Source organism: Toxorhynchites rutilus, chromosome 1 (assembly GCF_029784135.1).
Source record: "Toxorhynchites rutilus septentrionalis strain SRP chromosome 1, ASM2978413v1, whole genome shotgun sequence".
Taxonomy (NCBI): Eukaryota; Metazoa; Arthropoda; class Insecta; order Diptera; family Culicidae; genus Toxorhynchites; species Toxorhynchites rutilus.
In genome coordinates, this window is record NC_073744.1 from 111,492,074 (window position 1) to 111,517,399 (window position 25,326).

General features: G+C 44.1%; 1 protein-coding gene and 1 long non-coding RNA gene across 2 annotated transcripts in view; both read left to right on the plus strand.

Moving 5' to 3' along the window:
* LOC129766948 (uncharacterized) overlaps positions 1-25,326 on the plus strand; it is a 53,277-nt gene that overhangs the window by 25,773 nt on the left and 2,178 nt on the right. The gene's annotated exons all lie outside the window — the stretch shown is intronic.
* On the plus strand, positions 18,449-21,287 carry LOC129766966 (uncharacterized). The gene is made up of 4 exons (XR_008741481.1): positions 18,449-18,588; positions 18,650-18,912; positions 18,966-19,086; positions 19,148-21,287. It is a non-coding gene; the product is annotated as an uncharacterized LOC129766966 (long non-coding RNA).

Sequence of the window (25,326 nt, forward strand, 5' to 3'; positions counted from 1 at the left end):
CTCCAGAAACCGTGATGTCTCTGCTTCCTCCACTCATTTTTGTTTCATCAGCGACTGTATTTTCCATAGAACTTTCACCGATAACTTCTGCTGCTTTGAAAATGTAGGAACTGATATTGTCGTACGTGCTCTCCGCGACTTGCTTTGGGAGATCCATTAGTCCACAAAACTTTTCCAGCGCAGCATAGCCAAGTCCCAGTAACTTAAATACGAAGGTGATTCGGCGGTTGATTTCATATGCTTTTCCACGGATTAAAGGACTCGAAAAAACATATGTTGGTTTACAAGACGGACAGTTGATCACCAGTTTAAATCCAAGTCCGCGGCAACTTTCCTCGGAAAATGTTACATTTCCATCACATTTTTTACATTTCGTAACTTTCGAAACGACAGAAAAAACTGTCAAAAAATTGATTATGCGATACCCGAAAGAATCATTCACAGCAATGTCAGACAACTTTGGTGCTTTTAGCTTCTTCGCCGATCGACTTGTATTCTCGATTCTTCCTCCATATCTGTTTATTGGATAATTTTTTCGCTTTAAGGATACACGGTGTGGTCTCGCAATTCTTGAGCCTTTCGTATCGCGATACACACTTTTCGGACTCATGTTTAGGCAAAATTTGTAAAACTGTCTATTTTTATACCTGTCAAACACAAGCGAGTGAACAACTGAACAACAACAAACAGCATAACCAACACCAATTTAGAAAGCTCCCTACACAAATACAAATACAATTCCAACAAAATAAATATATGTATGTACAGAAAAAACTAAAATTACCATCTTTCACTAATCGGCAAAACAGCTGATACTTCACCCTTCTACATCCTCCATTATTTATAACTGTGTATGTGTGTTTCTGTATGTGTATGTGTATGTGTATAAGTCTGCATGTGTATGTGTATGTGTGTATTTGTATGTGTGTGTATGTTTGTGTATGTGTGCGTATGTATGTATGTGTTCGAGAGAGTATGAGAGCAACCAAAAAGCTAGCAAAACGGCTACTGCTACTTTTCTTGAGGTCACCTCATACTTTTGGCTGTAATTTTCCAACGAAATCAAATATCGAAAAATCCTTTTAGGACAACATTTCTGAGGGCATAAGCTTCCCAAAAATGCAAAAAAAGAAAATTCGATTTTTTCGATTTTCCAGACCGGGGTCCCCCCTTAAGGCGCGAGTTAATAGAACAGTGTAAGCTGGACAATACACCAATGACGATCCGTATGAGGAAGGCGTATGGTGGCACGCAGACGGCGTCGATACGGCTCTCAACAGTCGCAGCCAATAAGATGGTAGAAACGACCAAAATAAAAGTTGGCTGGTCGGTTTGCTCGCTGAAGATGGTGCCCCGGGTGGCCAAGCGGATGGAGAGATGCTTCCAGTGCATGGGCTTTGGACATCAGGCAAGAAGCTGCACAGGCCCCGACAGGTCTGAACTGTGCAGGAGATGCGGTGAGAAAGGGCATGTTGCGAGAGACTGCACGAAGCAACCGAAATGCTTGCTCTGCAAACCAGAGAACGGCAGCGACCATGCGACAGGAAGCTTCAAGTGTCCCTCGTATAAGAAGGCGTTAGCAGAATCGCAGTAACGGAGATAATTCAGATCAATCTGAACCATTGCAACACAGCTCAGCAACTGTTGTGGCAGTCGACAACAGAGACAAAATGCGACGTTGCAATCATAGCGGAGCCGTACCGAGTACCCCGTGATAATGGCAGCTGGGCGACGGATAGCTTAGGGATTGCTGCAATACAGGTGATGGGCAGATATCCTATCCAGGAAGTGGTTGGAGGTTCACATGAAGGTTTCGTAATCGCCAAAATTAATGGAATCTTCATGTGTAGTTGCTACGCACCCCCGAGATGGACAACTGAGCAATTCCACCAGATGCTAGACGCAATGACCGAGGAACTAATCGGCAGAACACCGATCGTCATTGGAGGCGACTTCAACGCGTGGGCTGTGGAGTGGGGAAGTAGATGCACCAACATCAGAGGGTACAGTCTACTGGAAGCTCTAGCAAAGCTGGAAGTAACGTTACTAAACGAAGGTACCACTAGCACTTTCCGGAAAGATGGGCGCGAATCCATCATCGACGTTACTTTTTGCAGTCCGTCGCTGTTGGCGAGTACGGAGTGGAAAGTGTGCGAGTCGTATACGCACAGTGATCACCAGGCGATCCGGTACAGAATCGGTCAACGAAACCACGTGCTAGTTCGGAGGACAACAAGCTGTGAGCGGAAGTGGAAGACGAATGCTTTCGACAATGACCTTTTCGTCGAAGCACTTCGTCTAGCTGGCGGAGCTTCAGATTGGAACGCAGAAAAGTTGACAGATCTACTGGTGAGAGCATGCGACACTACCATGCCGAGGAAAGTTGTACCAAAAAATGGAAGACGCCCAGCTTACTGGTGGAACGACTCTCTTCGCAACCTTCGCGCTAGCTGTCTTCAAGCCAGAAGACGCGTTCAGAGAGCACGAAATAGCGCTGATAGAGAGGAACGAAATACGGTGTACCGAGCAGCTAGAGCCGCCTTGAAACGGGGAATTACACTGAGCAAAGCGAACTGTTTCAAGGAGCTGTGCCGAGATGCAGATGCCAACCCATGGGGCAACGCGTATCGAGTCGTGATGGCGATGATCAGAGGACCTGTGACGCCCGTCGAATCGTGTCCCGAGAAGCTGAAGGTCATTGTGGAGGGTTTATTTCCGATGCATGATCCTACGATATGGCCACCGACACCGTACGCCGAAATAGCTACCGAACGTTCTCAAGTTTCCAGTGAAGAACTGGTAGCAGTGGCGAAGAGACTGCAGGTAAACAAAGCGCCCGGCCCCGACGGAATCCCCAACGCGGCCTTGAAAACGGCGATTCAGGCGTTCCCGGACATTTTCAGGATAGTGCTACAGAAATGCTTGGATGATGGTCACTTTCCTAAGAAATGGAAGATCCAAAAGTTAGTGTTGCTGCCAAAACCAGGAAAGCCCCCGGGGGTACCAACATCCTATAGGCCTATATGCCTGCTGGATACTCTTGGGAAACTCTTGGAAAGGATTATCCTCAACAGACTGACGAAATGTACGGAGAGTGACCATGGTCTGTCAAAGATGCAGTTTGGATTCCGGAAAGGTAGGTCCACCGTTGATGCTATCCGGACAGTGGTTGAAAAGGCAGAGAAGGCGTCACAGCAAAAGCGGAGGGGCGACCGACATTGTGCTATAGTAACGATCGACGTGAGGAATGCTTTCAACAGCGCTAGCTGGGAAGCCATTGCCGAGTCCCTACACCGTATGAAGGTTCCTGGGTACCTGTGCAGAATTCTAGGAAGCTACTTCCAGAACCGCGTCCTAGTCTACGAGACGAGCACGGGGCAGACAACGTTGAATATAACGGCCGGAGTACCACAAGGCTCTATCCTGGGCCCAACGCTCTGGAACGTAATGTATAACGGAGTACTGAATCTGAAGCTTCCCAAAGGCGTGGAGATCGTGGGCTTCGCGGATGATATCGCTCTCACAGTGGCAGGCGAGACACTCGAAGAGGTGAAGATGCTTGCAATCGAGTCCATCGTCTCAGTAGAGAACTGGATGCAAGCAGCGAAACTGCAGATTGCTCATAATAAAACGGAAGTATTGTTGGTGAGTAACTGCAAAGCCGTGCAGCGAGCGGAAATCACAGTCGGGGAACACGTGATAACTTCTAAGCGTAGGTTGAAATACTTGGGAGTTATGATCGACGACCGGCTGAATTTCAACAACCACGTCGACTACGTCTGCGAGAAAGCAGAGAAGTCCATTAGCGCGATAGCGAGAATAATGCCGAATAACGCAGGACCTTGCAGTAGCAAAAGGCGTCTCCTGGCTGCTGTATCCTCGTCCATACTGCGGTACGGAGCACCAGCCTGGTCGGCGGCTCTCGAAACCCACCGGAATCGTAGAAAACTGGACCGTACGTTTCGGCTCATGGCGATGAGAGTTGCGAGCGCGTATAGGACGATCTCGTTGGAGGCAGTCTGCGTTATCGCCGGCATGATCCCTATTGGCATCACTCTGGCGGAAGACAGAGAGTGCTACAGACGAAAGGAAATCAGGGGTATCCGGAAAACAGCGAGAGTAGAATCACTCTTGAAGTGGCAGCAGGAATGGGACACGGCGGAGAAAGGCAGGTGGACGTATGGGCTCATACCGGTACTATCGACCTGGCTGAACAGGAAGCACGGGGAGGTGAATTTTCATCTGACACAGTTCCTGTCTGGACATGGCTGCTTCAGGCAATATTTGCACCGGTTCGGGCACGCAACGTCGCCACTCTGTCCGGAGTGTGAAGATGTGGAGGAAACACCAGAACACGTGGTATTTGTGTGTCCCAGGTTCACCGCAAGACGCGAGGGGCTGCCTGCCCTTCATGCCGGGAACATAGTAGAGAAAATGTGTCGCGACGAGGGCACCTGGAACGCTGTGAACAGTGTAATCATACACATCATGTCCGAGCTACAGCGGAAGTGGAGGGCCGACCAGCGTAGTAATAACCCCTGACCATAGAAGAGGAACAAATGCGAGGGCTGTTGCAAAGTGTAGTACCCCACGAGAGTCGTTGTGACGGAGTGCGCGTTATGTTGGAGGGCACTGCCTAATCGGCGCTCCGTTGGGAGAGAAATCCTGCGAGGGTGGCTGTGACGGGGCGCGCGTCAAGTTGGAGGGCGCTTCCTAATCGGTTCACGTCTCGACAGGTGAGAAACCCCGCGAGGGTGACTGTGACGGGTTGCGCGTCAAGCTGGAGGGCAATTCCTAATCGGTACACGTCTCGACGGGTAAAAGGAAGCCTGTGCTGCGGATGTGCGTGGCGGAGTACAACGGAAACGTAAATGAGATGTATAGAGAAAAAGGGAAGGATCAACGCTAGTTAGCGTTGAAAACTCGTGAAGTGCATGAGCACAGCCGCCCCCTGAAGTAGTCGCCTAGATGTGGTCCCGGGGGGAATGAGGCTACGAGTAGAGGGCTTGGTTTTTGTGGGTGCGATCCCCCTCGACGTCTGGGTTATCCCTTCCCAGATAAGGCTGGAAGAGCGTTCCTCACCTCTATAAAAAAAAAAAAAAAAAAAAAAAAAAAAAAAAAAAAAAAAAAAAATTCTCAAATGGGGATCAACATAGGGTAGGAGCCTGCCTGTTGGTCTCAAATGTTCCTATCTCACGCCTCCACGAAGATCATATGACGACATTTTTAGATCGGGCGTGAACTGGAAACACACACCTGGTCTTGGCTCCGAGAACGGGTGTCGAAAGTGGCTAAGTGAGGGGGTGCGAGCGAGTCAGAGCGCTATATCTCTCCCGGGGAAGGCCTCCCGGGTCATGGAGGCCTTGCCAACCCGCTGTCTCCCGGGCAAAGGAGATACACCCAATAAAATGGAGCTACGATCACGAAGAATAATTAGAATGCGATCACCCGAGGAGGGTCCCCGAACTGGAGCTGGTCCTGGAACGGGCGTAAGAGCGAGCGGCCAGCGGCTGGAGGGCGATGTGCAAGAGCGGGCCACCAGCCGGGTTCAACCCGAAGAGCTACCGCCACACGGAAACAGCAGCCATCGACATCACCCAAGAAACGCTGCGCCTACGAGACGTGTTGCGACTGCCAGACGACAGTCGTCCACACTTGTGGGTACCACTAGGCGCCGGATCATGTGGACACACGAAATGAATGAATTCGTGATCCGCGCCTATTACATCTGCACTGCTTTGGAGACGGACATGAGCGGTCGCCCTCGAATACTAACAATGTTCGAGGAAGCGTATCCAGAGTTCGTCGGGAGGCTTGATCAGAACGCGATGAACGCGAGGCGTAGAGCGATAGTACGCAACAACATGCTCTCCCAAACGCAAATCGACGAGATCAAGCAGCAGGTGCAGAGAGAAATAAGCTCCAGGAACAACAGAGCAAGCGATGTGTCGAGACGAAGTTCAGTACGGCTGAGCAATTCATTCGCGAGTGGGGCACGCGAATCAGCACCAGTGGAGGCCACAGTACTACAACCCCCTGAGCCGGAAGACCCACAGCCAGATCAACAACTACTACGCGATCTGGTCTTCCACTACGACGAGGCGATCTCACAGTTCCGCGACACAGACCCATTGTCGCGCCCCAGGATCCCGAAGTTGCAGCATTCCCGCAGGCTGACAAGTGCAGTAAAGCTCATGAACGAGCACGTTCTTCCGCTGCACTTGGTTGATGCTGAGAACATGGAGGAGCTGCAACTGAAAGTTTACTGTGCTGCTGTGGCGACCGCCAAAAGTTTAGGATACCGTATTAGGCCAAGAGGCGGACTGCTCCAACATCTCCGTGAAAGGCGTGAGCCTCCATGGCGAAGGAGATTGGAGCAACGGATCCTAAACAAGCGCGCCGCAATTGGAAGACTGATGGCGTACAAAAGAGGCAGCAGATCGGCGAAATTATGTCGCCAAGTTGCTGTGATCGTGCGGCCTACTGAACTTCGCCAGCTGGGAGCTCACCAGCTGACGGAAAAACTCGACACACTGGTACAGCAATTGAGCGTCCTAACTAAACGGCTGAAACGTTACTCTGACTCTGCAAAGCGCCAGGAACAAAATCGGATGTTCAGAGATAACGAAAAAGCGTTCTACGACCACATTAGCGACGAGAAGCCCGACTACCGCGAAGGTTTGCCAGATATTAGCGATGTGACGAACTTCTGGGCTGGTATTTGGGAGACCCCAGTACAACATCGCGACGGGCAAATGTGGTTAAGACGGGAGGAGGAGAGTTGTGGTGAAATTGGAGAGATGCCAGCTATCATCGTCGAAGAGAACGATGTCCGCGAAGCCTCGCGGTACCTGAGGAACTGGGCAGCACCGGGCCCCGATGGTGTTCAGAACTTCTGGCACAAGAAGCTGACCGTCGCACATCAAAAGATAGCTGAGTGCTTCAACAAGGTGCTACGTGACCCACACAACCTCCCTGAATTCGCCACCCGTGGCGTCACATTCCTCCTCCCGAAAGACAGCAACACATTGAACCCATCAAAGTACAGGCCGATAACGTGCCTATCGAGTCTGTACAAGATATTAAGCAGCATCATAACCGCCAAAGTTTCTGCCCACTGCGAACAACACCATATCATCGCAGAAGAGCAGAAAGGATGCAGAAAAAATACGCATGGCTGCAAAGACCAGGCCATCATCGACGCAACCATAGTCGGCCAGGCGGTTTATAATCAGCGGAACCTAAGCATGGCCTATATCGATTACAGGAAGGCTTATGACTCCATACCTCACTCGTTTCTCGTCCGGGTATTGGAGCTCTACAAAATTGATCCCGTCGTCGTTAGGTTCCTGCAGCATGCGATGAGGCAGTGGAGCACGTCTCTGCACCTTAGTGATGGGGAAAATGTGTTGCAGTCTAGAACGCTGCAGATAAAGAGGGGGATATTCCAAGGCGACTCTTTCAGCCCGCTTTGGTTTTGTCTGGCACTGAACCCCCTCAGTAGGACGCTCAATAGAAACGGTCATGGCTATAAAATAAGGTATGGCGACGGCGCCCACGAAGAAGTGACCCATACCTTTTACATGGACGATCTCAAGGTCTACGCTGATTCACGTCAGCGTCTAGGTGTAGCTATCCGGGTTGTCGAAGACATAAGCAGGGACATCTGTATGGAGTTCGGCCTCGACAAGTGTCGCTGTGTCCACCTGCTGAAAGGACAACTTACCGAATCCGGAGGCTACGAGGTCTATGACGGCGAGTTTATAAGAGACATGGTTCGTGGCGAATCCTATAAATATCTTGGATTCCGACAGCTCACCGGGATTCGCCACTCCGACATCAAGACGGAGCTGCGAGACAAGTTCTTGAGTCGAGTGAACTGTGTCCTGAGGACTTTCCTCAACGCGGGGAACAAGGTACGCGCGATCAACACATTCGCGGTTCCCCTGCTGACCTTCAGTTTTGGTGTAGTCAAATGGAGCAAAACTGACCTAGAGGACCTTGAGAGGAGGATGAGGAAAGCATTCAAAGAGGCCGGAATGCACCATCCTCAATCGGCACTGGAGAGAGTTTCACTACCACGCAAAGAAGGGGGACTTGGAATCGTCGACATTTCTGCACTGTGTGTTGCCCAGGTACGACAACTGCGCGAGTACTTCGCAGAACGCGCCAACCAAAACGCGCTATACCGGGCTGTCTGCGCCGCCGACAGAGGATACAGCGCTCTGCACTTGGCGCAAGCGGAGTACCAACTCAACTGCAATCTGCAGACAGTGGAGGAGAAGATTGCAGCTTGGAAGCAGAAGGCAGTGCATGGTGCCCACCCCCATCAACTGGATCGGCCACACGTCGACAAGGCCGCATCTAATCTGTGGCTAACGCGTGGTGAACTCTCTTCAGTAGTAGAAGCCGACATGATAGCCATCCAGGACAGGATAATGCCGACGAGAAACTGCAGGCGGTACGTCTGGCATCAAGACGTTGATGACATTTGCCGGATGTGCCATCAACCAGGTGAAAACATAGAACACATTATGGGAGGCTGTCCCGTTTTGGCCAACGCAGCCTACACCGAGCGCCACAACAACGTGGCCCGTATTGTTCATCGACAACTGGCGCTCCAATGTGCTCTACTGGAAGACAACGTACCAAACTACCGGTACCTGCCTGCACCTGTCCTGGAAAATGACCGTTTCAAGCTGTACTGGGATCGCACTGTTCTGACCGACCTCTCGATCCACCACAACCGGCCAGATATAATGGTTTACGACAAGAGCGACCGCAAAGTCACCATCATCGATGTCGCTATTCCACTGAACCAGAATCTGGAGGAGACCCACGGTCGCAAAATCTGCAAGTACCGACCATTGGCCGTGGAGCTCAAGGAACTGTGGGGGCTAAGGGAGGTCCCAAGAATTGTTCCAGTCGTTCTCTCTGGAACTGGAATTGTCCCGAAGACACTTCTGGAAGCGCTAAAGGTGTTGAATATGGAGAAGGAATTGGCCGGCATCCAAAAGTCGGTCATCCTTAGCACCTGCGCGATTGTCCGACAATTTCTCGGTCAGGACTGAAACAGCACGAGCATGCAGATACGTGCATTCCGCAGAGCCTAGTCCCCCTTTGGCATTCAGAAGCCCGGGGGCAGGTGAAAATTCTGGCTAGGTTCGCCTAGTTAAGAAGTGAGATAAGTCTGCCAAAAAAAAAAAGTTAGTTCTCAAATGGGGATCAACATAGGGTAGGAGCCTGCCTGTTGGTCTCAAATGTTCCTATCTCACGCCTCCACGAAGATCATATGACGACATTTTTAGATCGGGCGTGAACTGGAAACACACACCTGGTCTTGGCTCCGAGAACGGGTGTCGAAAGTGGCTAAGTGAGGGGGTGCGAGCGAGTCAGAGCGCTATATCTCTCCCGGGGAAGGCCTCCCGGGTCATGGAGGCCTTGCCAACCCGCTGTCTCCCGGGCAAAGGAGATACACCCAATAAAATGGAGCTACGATCACGAAGAATAATTAGAATGCGATCACCCGAGGAGGGTCCCCGAACTGGAGCTGGTCCTGGAACGGGCGTAAGAGCGAGCGGCCAGCGGCTGGAGGGCGATGTGCAAGAGCGGGCCACCAGCCGGGTTCAACCCGAAGAGCTACCGCCACACGGAAACAGCAGCCATCGACATCACCCAAGAAACGCTGCGCCTACGAGACGTGTTGCGACTGCCAGACGACAGTCGTCCACACTTGTGGGTACCACTAGGCGCCGGATCATGTGGACACACGAAATGAATGAATTCGTGATCCGCGCCTATTACATCTGCACTGCTTTGGAGACGGACATGAGCGGTCGCCCTCGAATACTAACAATGTTCGAGGAAGCGTATCCAGAGTTCGTCGGGAGGCTTGATCAGAACGCGATGAACGCGAGGCGTAGAGCGATAGTACGCAACAACATGCTCTCCCAAACGCAAATCGACGAGATCAAGCAGCAGGTGCAGAGAGAAATAAGCTCCAGGAACAACAGAGCAAGCGATGTGTCGAGACGAAGTTCAGTACGGCTGAGCAATTCATTCGCGAGTGGGGCACGCGAATCAGCACCAGTGGAGGCCACAGTACTACAACCCCCTGAGCCGGAAGACCCACAGCCAGATCAACAACTACTACGCGATCTGGTCTTCCACTACGACGAGGCGATCTCACAGTTCCGCGACACAGACCCATTGTCGCGCCCCAGGATCCCGAAGTTGCAGCATTCCCGCAGGCTGACAAGTGCAGTAAAGCTCATGAACGAGCACGTTCTTCCGCTGCACTTGGTTGATGCTGAGAACATGGAGGAGCTGCAACTGAAAGTTTACTGTGCTGCTGTGGCGACCGCCAAAAGTTTAGGATACCGTATTAGGCCAAGAGGCGGACTGCTCCAACATCTCCGTGAAAGGCGTGAGCCTCCATGGCGAAGGAGATTGGAGCAACGGATCCTAAACAAGCGCGCCGCAATTGGAAGACTGATGGCGTACAAAAGAGGCAGCAGATCGGCGAAATTATGTCGCCAAGTTGCTGTGATCGTGCGGCCTACTGAACTTCGCCAGCTGGGAGCTCACCAGCTGACGGAAAAACTCGACACACTGGTACAGCAATTGAGCGTCCTAACTAAACGGCTGAAACGTTACTCTGACTCTGCAAAGCGCCAGGAACAAAATCGGATGTTCAGAGATAACGAAAAAGCGTTCTACGACCACATTAGCGACGAGAAGCCCGACTACCGCGAAGGTTTGCCAGATATTAGCGATGTGACGAACTTCTGGGCTGGTATTTGGGAGACCCCAGTACAACATCGCGACGGGCAAATGTGGTTAAGACGGGAGGAGGAGAGTTGTGGTGAAATTGGAGAGATGCCAGCTATCATCGTCGAAGAGAACGATGTCCGCGAAGCCTCGCGGTACCTGAGGAACTGGGCAGCACCGGGCCCCGATGGTGTTCAGAACTTCTGGCACAAGAAGCTGACCGTCGCACATCAAAAGATAGCTGAGTGCTTCAACAAGGTGCTACGTGACCCACACAACCTCCCTGAATTCGCCACCCGTGGCGTCACATTCCTCCTCCCGAAAGACAGCAACACATTGAACCCATCAAAGTACAGGCCGATAACGTGCCTATCGAGTCTGTACAAGATATTAAGCAGCATCATAACCGCCAAAGTTTCTGCCCACTGCGAACAACACCATATCATCGCAGAAGAGCAGAAAGGATGCAGAAAAAATACGCATGGCTGCAAAGACCAGGCCATCATCGACGCAACCATAGTCGGCCAGTCGGTTTATAATCAGCGGAACCTAAGCATGGCCTATATCGATTACAGGAAGGCTTATGACTCCATACCTCACTCGTTTCTCGTCCGGGTATTGGAGCTCTACAAAATTGATCCCGTCGTCGTTAGGTTCCTGCAGCATGCGATGAGGCAGTGGAGCACGTCTCTGCACCTTAGTGATGGGGAAAATGTGTTGCAGTCTAGAACGCTGCAGATAAAGAGGGGGATATTCCAAGGCGACTCTTTCAGCCCGCTTTGGTTTTGTCTGGCACTGAACCCCCTCAGTAGGACGCTCAATAGAAACGGTCATGGCTATAAAATAAGGTATGGCGACGGCGCCCACGAAGAAGTGACCCATACCTTTTACATGGACGATCTCAAGGTCTACGCTGATTCACGTCAGCGTCTAGGTGTAGCTATCCGGGTTGTCGAAGACATAAGCAGGGACATCTGTATGGAGTTCGGCCTCGACAAGTGTCGCTGTGTCCACCTGCTGAAAGGACAACTTACCGAATCCGGAGGCTACGAGGTCTATGACGGCGAGTTTATAAGAGACATGGTTCGTGGCGAATCCTATAAATATCTTGGATTCCGACAGCTCACCGGGATTCGCCACTCCGACATCAAGACGGAGCTGCGAGACAAGTTCTTGAGTCGAGTGAACTGTGTCCTGAGGACTTTCCTCAACGCGGGGAACAAGGTACGCGCGATCAACACATTCGCGGTTCCCCTGCTGACCTTCAGTTTTGGTGTAGTCAAATGGAGCAAAACTGACCTAGAGGACCTTGAGAGGAGGATGAGGAAAGCATTCAAAGAGGCCGGAATGCACCATCCTCAATCGGCACTGGAGAGAGTTTCACTACCACGCAAAGAAGGGGGACTTGGAATCGTCGACATTTCTGCACTGTGTGTTGCCCAGGTACGACAACTGCGCGAGTACTTCGCAGAACGCGCCAACCAAAACGCGCTATACCGGGCTGTCTGCGCCGCCGACAGAGGATACAGCGCTCTGCACTTGGCGCAAGCGGAGTACCAACTCAACTGCAATCTGCAGACAGTGGAGGAGAAGATTGCAGCTTGGAAGCAGAAGGCAGTGCATGGTGCCCACCCCCATCAACTGGATCGGCCACACGTCGACAAGGCCGCATCTAATCTGTGGCTAACGCGTGGTGAACTCTCTTCAGTAGTAGAAGCCGACATGATAGCCATCCAGGACAGGATAATGCCGACGAGAAACTGCAGGCGGTACGTCTGGCATCAAGACGTTGATGACATTTGCCGGATGTGCCATCAACCAGGTGAAAACATAGAACACATTATGGGAGGCTGTCCCGTTTTGGCCAACGCAGCCTACACCGAGCGCCACAACAACGTGGCCCGTATTGTTCATCGACAACTGGCGCTCCAATGTGCTCTACTGGAAGACAACGTACCAAGCTACCGGTACCTGCCTGCACCTGTCCTGGAAAATGACCGTTTCAAGCTGTACTGGGATCGCACTGTTCTGACCGACCTCTCGATCCACCACAACCGCCCAGATATAATGGTTTACGACAAGAGCGACCGCAAAGTCACCATCATCGATGTCGCTATTCCACTGAACCAGAATCTGGAGGAGACCCACGGTCGCAAAATCTGCAAGTACCGACCATTGGCCGTGGAGCTCAAGGAACTGTGGGGGCTAAGGGAGGTCCCAAGAATTGTTCCAGTCGTTCTCTCTGGAACTGGAATTGTCCCGAAGACACTTCTGGAAGCGCTAAAGGTGTTGAATATGGAGAAGGAATTGGCCGGCATCCAAAAGTCGGTCATCCTTAGCACCTGCGCGATTGTCCGACAATTTCTCGGTCAGGACTGAAACAGCACGAGCATGCAGATACGTGCATTCCGCAGAGCCTAGTCCCCCTTTGGCATTCAGAAGCCCGGGGGCAGGTGAAAATTCTGGCTAGGTTCGCCTAGTTAAGAAGTGAGATAAGTCTGCCAAAAAAAAAAAAAAACCCAGATCGTCTCCACTAGAGTTATCCATGTTTTACTACTTCTATTTATTTCGAATAATGAGTTTTACAGTGAGAACTTATTCAGAGGAAAAAAAAGATAAAATTGACTATACTTAATAGCTTGACCAACAATACGGAGTGATTTCAAACAAAACAAACAATATCATCTGAAATGTAGATATATAAAAAAAAAGAGAAAAATAAACAAAAGCTACAGAACATATAATAGAGTTTTTGTATTAATATAAATAAGTTCTGGTATCACAAGAACATTGCTGTTCATGATACATTCACCCTCGAACCATCGACCACACAATATAGTTTAAGTACACAACTCACACCTCTAGCAAACAAACCGGTCTCAATTGGCCCATATTTTCCCGTCTGAAACATGCAGTGTTCAACCACGAACGACGCGATTGTTGCAAATTTATTCGTAGGAGCATATTTGCTATATGCTTTCCAAGCTACTGTCCTTGATAGACGAGGTGGCGGGCGTATTTCCGTATCGATCTCTCAAAAAAAGTTGACGTCGTGCTCTTTCATGCAACCACTGTCGCCTATAGGTTGAAATGCAATTATGAAAATCTCCATGCCAAGCTCAACCAGCAGCAGTCGTGCTGCGGCTTTTTACTGTTTCAGAATAAAAGAACCTTTCACCCAGGGCAATTCTTGCCGACATGGAAACCATAACGAACATTGGACCAGTTGGGCGTTGCACGCGAAAAAAGAGCAAATTCTTTTCGCATTACTTATCCGAATACCAAAAAAGGTTCAGCATGATTGAACTGCAAAGTCTCTTTCTCGTGCTGATTACTTCACGTGTTATGCAATGTCATTCGCTGTTTTTTGTTGGATTTACCCAAGGAGTAGTTCTGTTTCTTTGTTCTTTGTTGAGACTTTTAAACTAGAGAATGACTGTGTCTTTGCCACTATGAAATAGTACTGAGAGATAGTTAACTTTCGAAATAGTGAATGATATCTTTGTTATTCAGATTTCGAATTGAAATTCAATAGAATGTAAACCGTCAATGTCATGTATAGTCATCAATTTTTCGCAAACAATAGATGATGGTGTAATTCCTTAAATAAATCGATAGAAGTGACTAATTGCAGAAAATAAGAGGCCTTTAATCAACTATTTTTCGTCGGGAACCTTATTAAGAAGTCAGTACGAGGATATGAACAAGGCTGAGGTAAAATCGAAATCCGAAAATGAGCCCCATATCCATGGTTAATGTGGATGATGAAAAAGTGACAGTCAGTTAAATTTATTTAGTTCAATGACTATGCTATGATTGATTCAGAGAGACTTTCCAAACAATAAATTATGACAGAAACAGAATCAGATCCAATATATTAATAGAACATTATTTTGAAATATACCATCAATGCTTTACGTTGAATGGATACAAAAAAGCTAAACATATTATAAATTTTATCACACCAAATAACATTTATCGATAAATATTGAATAATATTTGGAGGAAGGTAGGCTTTCAAGAATAAACAAATTGTTATTTCAATTCAAACCAATATGAACATCAAAATGTAAAGTAATATGAATCGACTATATTTAAATATGTATTTTTTTATTGACGTAGGACTACGTCAATTGATTTCAATATAGGGGAGTTACTCTACGAAAAATGTAACAAAAAATTAAGGGAGTTCAAATGCATATTACGCAACATTGCTATTGCTAGATAGGTTATATTTTATGCCATTAGTTTTTTAATATTTCATAAATAGTGAAGATAGTAAAACAACTATACAATTTATCGAATAAAGTAGGTGCGTTTCTTTTTATTTTACTCGATGTTTGCGCTGGGGGGGAAGGACAACGCAATCATATGTATTGTTAGCTTAGCAATTGTTTGTATTGATTAAATTTTTGATAGAATGAAACAATTCCCGAATTCAATTGAATTCAATATATTTGCTTTATTAGTAAAAAGATTGAACAAATGCCATGTAAGGTGAATTCGTGCATTGTGATAGATTATTTTCTTCGTTACAAGTAAATTTAATGACAGTCTTTTTCCGTTTGGTATGATGCCTTGGACAAAATAGGTGAACGGAAGAATTATCAAACGATTATTTTATTTTACTCTCTGAAGTTTGCATCTCTCAAGTGTACGTAATTCTCGAAACGCTAATTTGCTTGATTTGATGAACTTCAGGCGCTCATTTTCGATTTTGACATGTACATCGAACACATATTATTTAATCAATAGGCGTTATCGCAGCAAATGGTTATCAACATTTTTCCTAACAATCAAATAGTATGCGTAGTCAGTGAGCAGAACATATGGAAGCATATCCTTCAATGTAATCTTGAATAACCGAGCGAAAAAGGTGTGTTCGTACCCGCTTTTGTAGTCCGTGTTAGGAAAACGCTTTTCGGAGTGCAAAACAAAACATGCGGGTGCAAAAGTACCCCCGGCTTGCATGAATCAACAACTTCTACTTTTTATACTACATATGCTTTAAACTTGAAAGTTCATTCGCCTCTAATGTCTGCACGTTTATCCAAGTTCCTAAGTTTGGAAGACCGTGTTAGGGAAACATATGCACAAAGGCAAGCGAATATAAAAGTACTCGCAGTTTGCATTTATTTTCAAAGCCGATTTCTCCACACACCTTGGTTTTGAAATCTGTATTAGGAAAACAAATTTCAGTAGGAACAAAAATACCACCGACCTGCATGAATTTGCAATGCCAATTTCTTCAGACCCCTTGGTTCAGAAGTCTGTGTTCGGGAAACACATTTCAGTCGGAACCAAAATAAGCCCGACTTGCATGAATTTGCAATGCCAATTTCTCCACGCTTCATGGATTTGAAGTCTTTGTTAGGGAAACACAATTCAATCAGAACAAAAATGCCCCGACTTACATGTATTTGCAATGCCAATTCCCCCACACTCCATAGATTTGAAGTCTGTGTTAGGGAAACACATTTCAGTCGGAACAAAAATACCCCCAACTTGCATGTATTTGCAATGCCGATTTCCTCCAGGCGAATTAGTTTTGAAATCTCTTTTAGGGAACACATTACGGTTTGAACAAAAGTCCCCCTACTTCCATGTATTTGCAATGTCGATTTCCCTAAGGCAGCTTGGTTTTGATGGCTGTGTTGGGGACACAGTAATTCGGGTCAATCAAAACGAGGCAGTTAGGGCGTTTAGATAACGCTTAACTTTTTTTTTACAGTTATTCAATTGTTTATCTGATGAAAAATAACATTTTATTAATTGCGATAAATGCGTAGAAATATTCTCTATTAATTGATGCAATCATCTTTCCGATCCAGTAAGAAATGTTCGAGTTATAAGCATTCGAAATCTTGCATTTTTTCCTACGTGTTCTGTGTTTAGGTTTCCATTTTCTTTGTTCTTTGCGCTTGGTAGTTAAAAAGCTAAAAGAAGAAGCAAGTTGTAATTTTCGTTTTTATGAGAATGAGAATAATAATTGCGTATTACGGATAAGCTCCTGTTCATTCCAAAAAAAATGTTTTTTCGTCCTTAAAATGTTCACTAGACGGCGTAATAGTAAATCTGAAAGCGAGAAAAGTAGTGATGACGAAGCGTTAGAAGAAAAGTTTTGAGTATTATCTCATCGAGTTCCGATTAAGGTTATAGGAATTATACGCAAGTGAAGACCTGGACGATATGTTAGAAGAACTTACTATAGACGACATAAAAATATTGATTTTTCAACAGTACATTTAAAATGTGGTTTTTCACAATTAAGTATGTTCTACTAGTCAAGCCCTTTCGTTTGATACTCATATCGATGAATTGAAAAAAATGTCCCATTTTGTGATGGCGATCATTTTGGATTTACATTTTTCATAAATAATCAATTCAAGATCATGGAATACGCAGTTTTATAACGACAGCAGAATTAAAGGTGTGCTCCAAATTCCAGTAGCCCTGGAAGATGCCGGAAGTGATGATGAGACAACGAGGCTTCGTTAATATCTGGGTGTACAGTTTCCGGGCACTTGACTTTCTCACCATATTTTGCCGTTCGTCACTATTTGGAGCCTTCTGAACTTTGTACGTATGTATTGTCTAGCGGTCCTTGGATCTCTGAACGAAAACATGGACAGATTCAAATTTTAGGCCACATCCATGACATTGGGATTCCGCTTGAACGCTATAACGACACGCTTGTGATCCTGGTGGAACAACCGTTCTGACCGCATTTCTCCGTTCGATGCTCAGAGTTTCGTAGTAACGTTTATTCACCTTTGACTGTACGATTTCGAGTTGTTTTCCGATGTCCCGATGAGAGAGTTGAGTATTTTCCAGGTGTTTGCGCAAAATCAGTTCGCGACGTTGCTTTTCGGATGACGTCTCTTTCCAATTTTCGAAAAATTGCAAGTGATAAACATACAGTGTAAATAATACACTCTAAACTACTTCTGCCCAAATTTTTAAGAGAAAATTCCCAATTGGGTAATTTTCTACGACGTTTTTTCCGTGATGCCATTTGATGTTTGTTGACCTATGACAGATAACACGCCTTAAATGTATTCTGGAGTGGCAAGCTCTAGAATTCGCGTGACCACAATACTAGTCAGACGACGAAAAATCCTCTGGCCAGAACGGGAATCGAACCCGAACCCTTGGTGTGATAACGTGGGACGCTGACCACTCGACCACGGAAACATTATTGCTATGGGCCAACCACAAGTTATTCAACCTTCAATTTGTATAACAATGCATCATTTTGGCACAAAATGGATTACAGGGAAAAATCGGCAAAAATATTGGAATAAAAAAAGTAAAGTGTATTTAGAATCCATGTTACAAATAAAATTGGAACCGATCCGACTGAATTTGTATGAACTTGTATCAGAATAGTTGATTCCTTACACGGCTTTTCGCTTTGCGGACGATTTTGGAACGTATCTAAGCCGTAAAGCGAGGTATGGGTGTTGTAACCATATATTGTTACAATTAGAACCTCACATAAAAAAGGAAAATTTGATTCTCACTATTTGGTTTACGGGAGGGGTGGTCGAAGGAGAAAAAACAATGTTCGACGACAGCAAAATGTGGGGATCCCAAACCAACGGGAAAACCCTATTAAATTTTGAATCCCCGCCATGATGGGTGGTTGGGTGGAAATAACCACTAGGTGGCCAAGGTGCTATACTATAGGTGGACCGCAATGTCAAAATTGCTGTTCGGCCATTGCTCGTGAAAAAACAAATTTGTTTACAAAACATATCATATCTTTTGGTGACAAATGCATTCGTCGGCAAAATAGCTGCTCGCGCTTTACTGTAGGTAGGTAATTTTCTGGATTTTTTCGTATAACAATTTCTCATAATTGCTTCTACTTTTTCAGATATCTACAATCAGCGGTCGAATTAAAAACAGTGCAGAAGGATGTTTTGAGTATGTTTTAGCTTCTAGCCGCGCATTCAATGCTTTTTTTCCAAGCAAGATGTACTTCTGTTTGGATCCTATCGGCGGGGAAAAAAGTACTTACGGCGACGGTGACAAGAAATAGCGCTGATTGCGAGATTACCAGATCCAGAAGATCCGGAAGGGCTGTTACAAGTAATTGGTTTTGCTAGAGCAAAAGGAGGTTGACAATGATTGCAACAGGTTCGTGTTTATTTTTCAAATTAGTGGACTTTTGTGTTGCTAATATATTACAGGTGAAATAAACTGTTGGAATCACGACTATCGATCACGCCAGAAGATCCGGAAAGAGTTGTTGAAAGTAATTGGTTTTGCTCAAATGCTAGAGCACAAGGAGGTTGACGATGATTGCAACAGGTTCGTGTTTACTTTTTGAATTAATTTTACTTTTGTGTTGCTAATTTTCCATATATTACAGGAAAATAATCAGTAGCAGCTGGTATGGCTTCTTAAACAATGTTGAATAAAAAAGCAGAACTACTGAAAAGTGTAATCAAAAGCAATCTTCACAGTCACTGTCTTCACTTCAGAAGACAGTAAGCGGGATATACTGGATTATTTAATTTCATTTACTTCAACGTGTATTAGGACATGATAAAAAATCTAGAGTAGAAATTAGTCATTAGGTACATATAATCGTACAAAGGCAAAGGTTTTGATTTACTTCAGATTTTCCGAATCAATGAACTTATAGAGGGCGTCGACGACCTTGAAAAACCTTGAAAATTAGGGAATTCAAACAATGTCAGGAAATTTCGTCACCAATCTGGAAAAAATCAAATTCCGCGAATTTGAATTTTGATTATAGCTATAATTAGAAATATAATGATACCAAAAAAGTTGTATTTGACTAGTTTGGCTCTCTTTAGGTTTTTCAGTATATGTTGTTTGCATTTGCCTGTAAGTGAACTTAGTCCTTCCGATGTGTAAACAGCGCAAAAGTAAATGGCTTTTACATTCGCGCTGTTTTTACTGTCATTTGACAGCAGTATCAGCTTCAAACAATTCTCTTCCTTTTTTTTCTTCGAATACTATAGATAAATTCATGCTCGAAAATCATCCATGCTTGAGATCCTGTAGTGTCAGGAAACAATTATGTGTCACAAATCACTTCGCACATGGTTCTATTGAGAAAAATGTTTCATGATAGCCAGAAAACTGAGAAGGTTTAACTAGGGCGTGATAAAAATGAGCTTTATGATGATGTTTGGCTTTGCTCCGAATTCTAAATCTGAGCTCGATGGAACTTTGCAAGTTATACTTTATCGTTGGTTTCACCCAGTCTTTGAACAAGACTACAAAGAGGCTGCAAATAGATTTGAACGTCAGGTTATGGGATGAAGAAGAGAAGAAGGTGGTAAATCATTATGTGACGTCAATGTTCTTGGGACATTCTCAAGCATCAGATATCAACTTGCAACTTTTAAAGAAGGCATGGGAATTATATATTTGAACAAACTTCTTCTTGTGTCAGTATCAACGTGAATTAGTCATATTACGCGAACTGCAACAGGTCTTTCAAAATGGCGAAGAAAAACTCTTGAATTTGGGTAATTTTGGATTGAACATTTTACACAGTTCATCAAGGGATTGATTGGATTAAAAACTCACCAGCTACGACAGATAAAGCTTAAAATTTCGTCTGGGATGTGAAGCACTGGTTTCAACGCTTATGAAGCGTTAATGTATTTTTTATCTTTCCGTCATTGATTCCGATATAAAATTGGAGGGAAAACGACTCGAGAAGTTTTTGACTATTGATATTTGACGGATTTTGAACGTATCAGAGAAGCTCCAGCAGATTTATGATTGCTAGCAACAAAAACAAGTTTGCTCACTATGATCTGATAAATGAACGACTGGAGCATTTTTGGAAAGGATAGGTTTACGGAAATTTTTTCCAAAAAATGGTCTTCTGTCTCTCGTGTGGAAACCCTATCGTTGCGAGGGCTTTTCCATTAATAGCGAATGTTTTTTATGAAAACATGTGGGAGGAAAGAGTTGTGCTATGCGACATGTTTATGATGCTATACTTCACTTTGGAAGGACAGCATTAATAAAAAGTTGAGCTAGTCAATTCAACTAGTTAGAAATTCTCATTTCCTTTATCGTCATAAAAATCAACGTTATTGAAACGGCTACGAAAAGCAGAAGCGAAATCTCTAGAGGTATAGCGAAGGAAATTTTCAAAAACGCACGGAAGGGAGTCGAAAGATTGCAAGATAAAGCATTTCGTTAAAATCGTAACAGTTTTATGAAATTGATCCGATTAAAAATGAAAATGACTCAATCTGTACTAGTGTTTAAGACTTCTTCAAGATAACTTTGAACTGTATTATCCATTTTTTAAATCCTATACGAATCTTCTCAGTCGTCATTTAACTCAGTTAAAAACAATAAACAATACATTTATTGGCAGATATCGATAGACGTTCTTAAATTTCATTGTTTAGGCTAACTGAATGTTTCAGGAACTACAGCTAGAATATTAGTAGAGAATTTGGTTACTAGTCTACATCAGGAATTTTTCTGAAAAATTACTGGAAAATCAAGGAATATCAGGGATTTTTTTTTCGGATTTTGATTCAACACCCTGTTATACAAAATAATGTTTTTTTTTTCCCTAGGTTTAGTAATGTGTTTTATGTCTAGTAAATATATAGGGATCTCTTTACAGTGCATTCATTCTTCTATATTTCTTTGATGCTTTCCTCGTTTCGATCTCATTTCTTCGTTTGCGACCAGGTTCTGTTAATCCTTGTAATTGAAGATTACAATAACGTATTCTGGCAATTATTCTAATTTTAATATATGTTCTAACCACAGTGATATCGAAATTCGGATAAGCTTCGATAATCCGTTCAACAATTGTTGACAGTACATTTTCTTTAAATCTGAAACCATTACTACCCAGGCTAGAAACAAATATTTTTTCCATTTCTATACCTACTACCTGGAATATGCTAGAGGGGGCTGTCAATCCACCGTATGATAAATTAGCCAAATAAGATGGTACATGACGGCTCGATAGATTGGCAGTTTTGTCTCCAAGATCTTGGTGTGTTTTTTTTAATTTGTGTGCGACCCAACCTAGGAGATATACGAAACCATCTTTTTCTTGGTCTATTTCCATAAACGAAACTGGTGGAGACATATCGCTGTTCTCTTGCTCCCTCGACGTGTTATCGAATGTTATAATGGAAACTGTAGGATATAACATATTTGTTTAAAAGAGTTATTAGAATTAATCACTGATTCATTACATTCATCAGATGGCTGATTTGAAATATCCTCCGAGACAGGTAGATCCGAATTTTCTGATATATCTACTTGTGCCCTCTGGAACAACATCGTGGTAATGTATTCATCTTCTACTTCTGTGTGTGAACCATGTTTTTTGTCATAAGTATTGACGTTTTTTTGAGTTATTCCGGGGGTTTTCCCTAGAATGATGAGGCGCAGCCGCTGTAAAACGTCTAGCGGTGCTGGTCTGTCGTTGAGTCCTCCTCTGGAACGTATCTGAGAGAATAAATTCTCGAGCAAATCTTGATTCAACTGAAAATAAATACAGTTCAGAAAAAGGCTTCATATAATTCTCGGATTTATATAGAGTTTATATAGAGTTCAGTTTACCTTAAATGTTGATATGAATTTAATATCATATTTTCGCTGCATATCCGTGAACAAACATTTTAATGATTTTATTGAAATAATTATTGATTGTTGAAACGTTGTTAATGACGTACAAACTGTACCACTTTTTTTAATCGGCTGACAATTTTGTAGCATTTGTAGCATTCGGTCCAAAGCTTCGATTTGGTTATCAGTTGCGGAGTATGATCTTTTCAATTCTATTGCAGCGAAAGGACTGCGCGAATTGAAAATATCGAACCAGCTGTTACAAATTTCAATGAAATCTGCAACGAGAGCAGCTTCTTCTTCCTCACTCGTTTGCATGAAACGCTGTTTCAAAACTGTTGCTGTAGTGTGCGATAGAAGTTGCGCGGCCTTTGCTACGTTCTGTTTTTCGACAGCAGTCAGATCGATGTGTCCAGTATTCAATGAGAAAATATGTGTTAGCTCACAAATACATCTCTCTTGAATGAGAATCCTTACTAATCGTGAATTAATTATTTTGTCTTTCCAGATAATTCCTTCGCCAACAAACCAATTCCTTAATAATTTTAAATTATGTGGACTATCTCCGAAGACATAGATGTTTTCTTTTGTGACTGGGTGTTCAAAATACGTTTTATCGATAGATACTCCAAGATTTTTTCGCAATATAGTGTTTCCGGGTCCGTTATCTGAATTTATCCCCACCACATTATAACGAATAGCGTGGAGCTCACATATTACTTTCTGAAGGATTTGAGTCGTCATCGGTTGATCGAACGCAACAAACAAAATTTGCTTCCAGCTAGCGAATAAACCACGTACCATCAATACTTGGACGTATTTATATGGCCCAATAACCTCATCAGCCCTTTGATCATATTCTATGAGTTGACGCACGCTCATCTCGTCATATGTAATAATACATGCCAATTGTCTTTCCTGCATGTCCGAGCCGACAACATACATGTAACGTAGAATATCGGAAAGTATGCCACTACGAAGATCCAATTGGTTAGCGTAGGTATTGAGTGTGGTTAGTCCCGGAAGCGGAATATGCAAATCTTTACGAATAAACGTATAACACCGCTTGCTCATATAGCGAATGGCGAATGCTGTTGAGATTTCATTGGAAGTCCAACGTGGTCTTTGCTTTCGTCCAAGTATAACATCCAACTGATTCTTCGACAATACACCGTTCAACATTTCATATAACCGTTCAATAATGTCAGGTTTATCGATATGTTCTGTTTCACAAATTTTCTTTTTCTTTTCAAGTTCCATCAAATGCTTGCTGAATGATTTGCGTTGTTTTTCCATTGTTGACGACAAAATCATATTCGCATTTTTCAATGTTTCAATTTGCTCTTCATTTCTTTGAGCGAGCTGGCGTTCTTCTTGTAATGTATTCTGCAATTCCGTGATGTGTGCTACTGCTTGCTGCTTATACTCGTCTAGTATCTTTATGTTCTTTTTGAGTTCGTCGATTGTACTCAAAGCTTCGTTGAGTTCCAAATAAAGCATATTGGTACTCTTCAAACCATTTTCTTCAAATCTAGATTGTTGTAGACCTAGTATAAAAAATGTTGAGCATGAGTACTTTTCTATAATAAATAATGCTTTCATTTACGCGTGATATACTCACAAGTGTCAAACGCGATTACATCTTGTTCTTCAATAGACACATCATCCAGGGTTGCGAACGAATTCGAAGATTGCATTGTAGGAATAGCTAAAATAGTGTAATTATAAGCTCAATATGCAGTAATTTACATTTAATGCGACATGTCGAGGCACCACTCAGTGTCGCAAAATCATAACTCGAAAATGAAAAAAGACACAAAGAAAAATACATGAAAAAAGGACCCTAAAATGGAAATGCCGTAATGAAAAAATAAAAAATGTGGGTCTAATAGTTTGCGATAAAGAACAAATCTACCACTTTTCACGAAAATCTGAGAACCACTATTCCATGTCAAACCGATATAGTGGTTATCAGATTCTCGCGAAAAGTGGCTGTATTGTTATCGCAGAATATTTGATCAGTATTTTTTATTTTTTCATTAGGGTGCTCATTTCCATTTTAGGGTGGTCCGAAAAAATAACGTTTTCGTCTTATTTCCAAAAATGACTTTTTTCAAATGTGGAGGCGATCTGGCGTAGTGGTAACATCCATGCCTCTCACGCTGAAGGTCACGGGTTCAATTCTCACTCCCGACATTCTTCCAAAAATGGGAGTAAAAGTGACGAACCAGCCAAATGAGTTGAAAATCACTATAATACAGATATAAAAAAAAACTTTTTTCAAAATATCATAACTTTTGAACTACAGGACCGATTCAGATGACCTAGGTCATTGGCTTTAATTAGATATGTCGATCATCTGAATCGGTCCAGTAGCTCAAAAGTTATGATTTTTTGCAGTGGAGAAAAGGGGGAAAAATTCGATTTTTTTTAACCTTCGGTTAACTTTGAAAAATTTTAACTCAAAAACGAAGGACCTGATTCTCGAATACACTTCACGGTGGAAACGAAATAAACGGCACGCCATTGAACTACGTTTTACGAGTTAGTGAAGTGTTGAAGATAGTGATGAATTTTCAGGCAGAATGAGCACTATTCAAATAAAAAATCATTAATGAAAATTAACTTCTTCGTATCAAACTGGTGTTTAATGTGAGTGGAAAACTTTGTTTTCTTCATGTGGTATAATAATCTCATACAAAAATTTCATCTGAAGATAATTTGATATTATAATGATAAGTTTAGTGGGAAACTAATCTCGTATCCAGATGTCGACACCATACCGTTGTCATCGCGAATACGTTTCATTCCGTTTCCACCGTGAAGTGTATTCGTAGTGTATTCGAGAATCAGGCCCGAAAAAAATCACATCTTCGATTTTAGGATATATTATGTAAAAAAGCTTTCAAGAAAAAATATAAAAAAATATAGCGCCCTCTAGTCCGAAGCTATGAAAAA